At 36.9% G+C, this 6,475-nt stretch overlaps 1 protein-coding gene across 1 annotated transcript in view; it reads right to left on the bottom strand.

Annotated features, from left to right (window-relative positions):
* pde4d (phosphodiesterase 4D, cAMP-specific) overlaps positions 1-6,475 on the bottom strand; it is a 170,401-nt gene that overhangs the window by 71,725 nt on the left and 92,201 nt on the right. The window lies entirely within an intron of this gene.

Here is a 6,475-nt window from a genome sequence, read left to right as displayed (position 1 = left end):
AGCCTTTATTGAACCTTTGTGTCTGCCTGCATCTGGGTCCAACCCTATACGACCATGATAAGTTTGTACAATCATCTCTTATCTGTGATGCATTTATTGTCATGACACAAATTAATTATAACTTTAACTGTAAATCTACAGAAATATACAGCAACCTTTGACACGCTAACTTGCTGTAAAATCTTTTCAGAATAACACCCAACTGTATTTGTTTAATTCCCCCCACCCCCCAGTTTAACCTAAACACACATTTTAAAAATTAATTGCTGAGTTCAGAAGTCATTGGAATGTCTCGACTGACGTCACAGCATTCAAAGGCATGTTGATACAAGGAACAAACATTGACGAACCAGACGCCGGACATGTTTTGTTTTGGATTTTCAATCTTGAGAGAACCAATTGGGACTTTTACAGCAGCAACAAGGTGTGTTATGTCTGAATACATTTCTGAGTAGTTCAGTCCAGAGCAAATAGTGCCTAAAGTGTAACTTTACAAAATGGAGGTTTTCATGCTAATATGGTATACGTCATAACATTAAACTTGAACATATATCGGTGAGCTCCAGCAACGTTTTATTTTGAAATGGTATACTATATGCTTTTATCAGATGCTTCTAGTCTCAGATAGTTGTAGCTGTCGGAAACAAAGCAGAACGTGTTCAGTGCAATGGTGTTCAGCCACATTGGTTTTGCAGCAACAAACACACTGAATAAGGTCAAACAGTGACCCACCTGCTCATCTGCAAACTGTCACAGACATGTACCAGTAAAGGCTAAATATTTTGTCAAGTGTTCTGTCATTTGCCAGCATTGTGTTTTGGATCAGCTACCATTACAGAATAAAACCTTAGTAAGAGCTTTGTACCGGGGCCATTAAATTAAGCTGAACCACTCTACCTGAAGTGGTGAAAGCATTTGGGATGTTTGAATCTCTGAGAGGGTACTGGTAAGAGGGTCATAAAGTTTCACTTCTCACCAGTATCATTCAGTCCACTTTAAATCCAAGATTTTATTGTTGTCCTAACCCATCACCACTGGAGTGCTGATTATGCAACTAATATCAAATCTAAACAGTGTAATCACTCCCTTTTTTTTATTACTACATTTTACATCAAAATAAATAGGCATGACAAAGTAACAAAAATCGGTCATAGTGGGTATTAGAGAAGCTATTAATGCCATAAACCTACTCTAATATAGGCAGAGATAGGAGAGGCAACTTTCAAACAATATCAGAGTGAATATTAACTATTAGTTTTTTTGGTTCATGCGAATTGTAAGTTTTTTACGACGGCCATGCGTTCAAGACTTTAGGTGTAAATTTAGATTTTGTTCTTGAACTTAATGTGGTGATTTATTTTTGTTTCATTTCAAGGAGTTTATTTTATTCCGTTGTTAGTTTTGCTTGAGTAGCTGTCCTCCCATTTCTAACCAGCACACCTGTTGTCTTTAACCTGTCAACCCTTCCCGTACATACAGATTTTCCCAGATTCTTTTTTAAGTCCTTGTGTTGTCATTATCTAAACCGTTTGGGTTTATTAGCCGTCTGTCTGGTGTATACATCTACAGCTTGCGTGCATCCTCATGGAATGAATATCTAACTCAAATGCTCTTTGCACCTCAGTTTCTAACCATGGTGTCCGTTCTGTTGCTCAACCACTCCAAAAATAGACTTTTCCTGCATTGCACCAACATCCAGTCACTGTTGCAGCCAAAACGGTTGACTGGCTCCCCTGGACTGTCTGACTACAGTCTGAACCTTAATCACAGTACTGGATGAACCAAGTGTCTACTCGGATGTGATTAGTAGTACCTCTGAGGAATAATATGACCTGCTCATGACCTCCGGTGATATGCTGATAATTGCAGGCTCAGGGGAAAACAGTCTGCTGCTGCACTTAATGAATAAAGAGGAACTACAGTAAAAGCAGCTTAGGGTTGTTTGTTTCTAGGAAAGGCTTGCAGCTCTGCAATGGTGCTAATGATGTGGCTCTGAAGCTAAATATTCATATTTGGTGCACTTTTATTAAAAAAGATCAAACCACAGCATTTAATTTTAAAACAAAGCACATCGACTAATATGATATTCACTATTAATGTTTAATGCTGCCGTCATTAGCTGTGCTTTATATTATCGAATATGTGCAAACAATTCCTGTTTACATTCAACACTGACTGAAAAACCCAATGCAACCATTTAATGCCTCGGCTGGATGGAGGCAATAAAACAAAAGTCACAGGATCTTTGTAAATGACAATAAATCCTGCTGTGGACATGCAGATCTGTCCCACCTTTAATAAATATAACCTTCGTGCTAGTGAGACATGGTGAAAAGTCAGGAAATCATTACAAATCTTCCAGATTTATTACCTGGGAGTCATAAGGTCACATATAAAACTTTAAGTGTTGCGGATTTATAGATTTTTCAGTCTAGAGCAAGGTGATGGCACTGCCATTAAGGCTTGGAAGCGTGGACATAATCAGAAACAGAAGAAAAAAAATGGGATGAAACTGGAAAGATACAGATCTCTGAATGAAGGCGAGTGACGACACCAAAGAAAGTCACAAAATACAGCTTTGTTTTACTCAGGCTACCCTGAATCCTATTAAAGAGCATGAATTATGAAGGAGCAGTATGTGGAAAATGCTCTGTGGGGGACTTGTGTGACATTAACCTGTTGAAGTAATTACACGTTAGGAGGGAGGCTTACAGGAAGTAAAATCATTTCACTTTGAGAGTGGTTTACAGTCTTTCTGCCAGCTGCATGGCAAATACACACTGTCCCAAATGCTTGGGCAACTGGCTCATATTTCCCTTAGTATGTGGCAATAAAACCAACAAAAAGAGAATTTAATCATCAGCTAGAAAACAAACACACACACACATAAAATATGTCAAACTTATTGTGAATTATTTGGCCTGCAGAGCCTCGTGAAAGGGTCCAGGTGAGGAGAGGTGCACTACAACAGGCATCTTAACAAGCCTGAGAGGAACCACAAATAAAATTCAGTTTTCAAAATAGCAAAGCATCAAAGGGGAGATAAAATTATACTGCCTTTCCATTACAAATATGACAAGTTCCCATTAAAAAAAAAAAAAAAATCAAATCAATGCAAACCACATGATGTACATCTTGTACTGTTAGTATTTTTGGTAGTTTTCTATCACATGATATTACAGTTTTTCCTGATTTGCCTAAAATCTTAACACATATTTTTTTTCTCCAGTAAATACAAAACAAAAAAAGGTATTTTTTCTAAATTTTTTTGACGTTCAAAATGAAAAGCTGATTCTAATGTATCATATCTCCACTCAAAATTGAACATGCCAGTAAAACAACACAGAGTTTAGACAATAAACACAATTCAACAGTTATTGCACTTTCCACATTGCACCTATCTGAAATTATATGTAAGGAAGGAAATCTGCAGCCAAAAAAAAAAAAAGTCGAATCCAGCTCTGAAAAGATTTCTCCCTCATGTTGTCACATTCTCTATTCACTGACTGGATATTTTCCTGTCTAAAAAGGTTTGGGTCAAACACCCAAACTTATAATGAGTTTTAATATAACTTTAGGCTTTGGTAGGATGCACACACTTTATTTTTTTAATCTGTGAAAATTTATATCATCTCAAATTACAAAATACCTACAGTATGAAGCTCTGCCTACTTTTAGACTAGAGGGTCATATTAATACATTTAAAACAAAGACCTGCAGAAAGGAATACTTTATAGAGCATTTCTCGAAATGCACTCTCTCATTTATTCATTTGAAGTGGAGTTTATGAAAACAGATCCTTCTAAAACAATACATTTGCATTTGTGACCAAAACGTCTGTTTATTCGTAAAAGATGCAACAATTAGAAGAAAAATAAAAGTTTCCCATCAATTCTTACATTAGATTCTGCAAGCACAACCAATCATGATTTGATATTTTAAACAACCCAGAGTAGCAAACTGAAGCCGAGAGACACAAACTTATATAAGAAGTGGTTTATTTACAAAGATATCTTGAAGGGCACGGTGGAGAGCTGCAGGAGAGGGGAGATGATGAGTGCTAGTCTTTTTGAGATTATTGCTGGTAATAATGCAGGAGTAACTGTGGTGAGGCTTACTGTGCCTTTTCTTCTTGCAGGCGTGGAGAATCCAAGACGGAGAGGATGACGGAGGAGTTCAGGTAAGTGGTTTTTGAAGAAGGTTGGAGAGTGGCAGGATGGATCACAAGGCTTTAATGTTGAGATGCGGTTTGTTGCGGGGTTTGTAGATGCAGCTTCAAGTAGATGGGTCCACATGGAGAGAAGTCCAAGGAAACACTGGGATGTTCAGACAAATTGATGACTCTGAGGAAAACCCAAGGACCAAGGACTGGAGGCAAGAATTACGAAGAATGCAAGGTAACCGTGGTTAGATTAATCTTAAAAAGGATGGGCTGGACTCGGTACCGTAGGTAGATCAATGTTCCAACAGAGTCAAACTGCCTTTTGTACCATCAGCTCTTCATCAGCTGACTGAAAATAGTTGTGGTTAATTGGCTCCACCCTGCCACTCAGGAACTGCAAGAAACTTTTGGTGAATATAAGAACCCTAGATACATAGAAATAAAAGTTTAAGGATACTTATTTATACGGCTTTGGATTTGGATGTTCAAAACGTTTTATAAAAATTTAAAGATTCAGTGAAACAATACTACTTACATAAGTTGATTTGTTTTTAGTTTTTTCACAAGTGGTAGAAGTAATCGATCCACTGATGTTTTTATTTTTATTTTATGTTTTTCATGCTCCTCAGTGACCAAACTGAGATCTCCAATGGATCATTTTTGACCCTCGGACCATATTCTGCCCATATGTGCCAAAGACTAGAAATGTTATGAAGGGTCATGGTTTTGTGGCCTGAAAGTGACACGAGGATGAAGAACCCCACAGTTGGTGATGGCAGCACATGTGGACATGTTCTCACCACACTGCCCACCCACCTCTATACCACAATGACCAATTATGTGACGACCTCTCCTCCACCCTGCTGTGAGACTGAACCCACTTTAATACAAGAAAATGCATTAATGAGGCCTCCATGGAGTCCCAAAGAAACAATTTGGTAAATGACTCATCCAAACATTCTGTATTTGTACCAATTTATTCACTTTGGGTAAGCTTCATATGTTTAGGATTGTCTTGAAAGATATGGTCAGTGGCAGAAAAGACCATCACTAACCTTTATTTGTTGGTGTATTTCACACAATTGAACCACAGCAACAATAAGATATTTCGTGGGTAAAAAAACATATTTCATAGGCTTGGGCCAGTGACCAGTTTGATGGTATGTTAAACATGTTGTGATGTCAAAACCAATAAAATTTTCTGTCATACCAACGATTTAAATGTCTAATAATAAGATACCATAGAAAGAGACTAATTCATTTGCATATGGTGACCAAATGGGAATTACTCTAAACTTTTATGTGCTTTATAAAAAAGGATGCCATTTGTTGGTTTTATGCTTTATACGGTGGTGGACAATACAGTCAGTCCCAGCTTGTCCACCAGAAAAGTGACACTTACTTTTTTATGGTAAATCTTTGTTGAAACAATAATTTGCAATGAGTTGCAAGAGTTAGCAGATGAAAAATATAAACCTTGCTGCTGGCTCATCTAAATAATTAACTAAAATCAGCTTGTCAGGTTATCAAAGTTACTTTACAAAGTGCAGAACAGCATAAAAGAAACAACATTTTGTTGATTTAAAATATCTCAAATGAAAATGTTTAAAATAAAAAAAGCTGATCTCAGATTGGTCTTATATGTTCTGAGTGCTGGAAAGATATTGATTAAACAAAGAGGACAGTCAACGTTTTCACATGGCTTCTTTTAGTCTTCTTATATCTGCGTGATGATTTAAAATAACTATAAATAAATATGATATTAAGTATTATTCAATTATCATCCTTATTAAGTGGCATGTGCTCATTCAATGGACTAACCTGCATAAATAAAGGTTGAATGAATTTTAAGGCAGCAGCAGTAATTGTACACTTTTGTTTTTAAATGAAAGCAATATAAATTATTATGACTAGGGGTGCACGATATTGGAGTTTTGGCTGATATTCGATATGTTAAAATTTATTTGGCTGATAACCGATACCATTACCGACACTGTTTTTCCTAGACCTACTTACAGACACTTCATAGCTTTCTCCATTGTGGAATTAAAATCCTACATTATTCTGCATGGTCTTTCTCATTTTGACCTGCTACCAAATGCAGATGCCAAAAAGGGGTCTGAAAATGATGTAACACAAACTTGAATTATGTTTAATGTCAAATTTATTCATGACATTTGCTCTCTTTGACGCAATGACATCACTCGAACAGTGCAAATTTGTAAATGTTCACAAATCTACACTCAACGGCGCGTGTGATGCCATAACGTTGTGCTAGCACTGCAGGCATCCATGTCACTGGGTTGTCATACA

The sequence above is a fragment of the Nematolebias whitei genome, chromosome 8 (assembly GCF_014905685.2).
Source record: "Nematolebias whitei isolate Nwh7 chromosome 8, NemWhi1, whole genome shotgun sequence".
Lineage (NCBI taxonomy): Eukaryota > Metazoa > Chordata > Actinopteri > Cyprinodontiformes > Rivulidae > Nematolebias > Nematolebias whitei.
The sequence above is the reverse complement of the archived record's forward strand: the minus strand, read 5'-3'. Positions and strand labels throughout refer to the sequence as shown.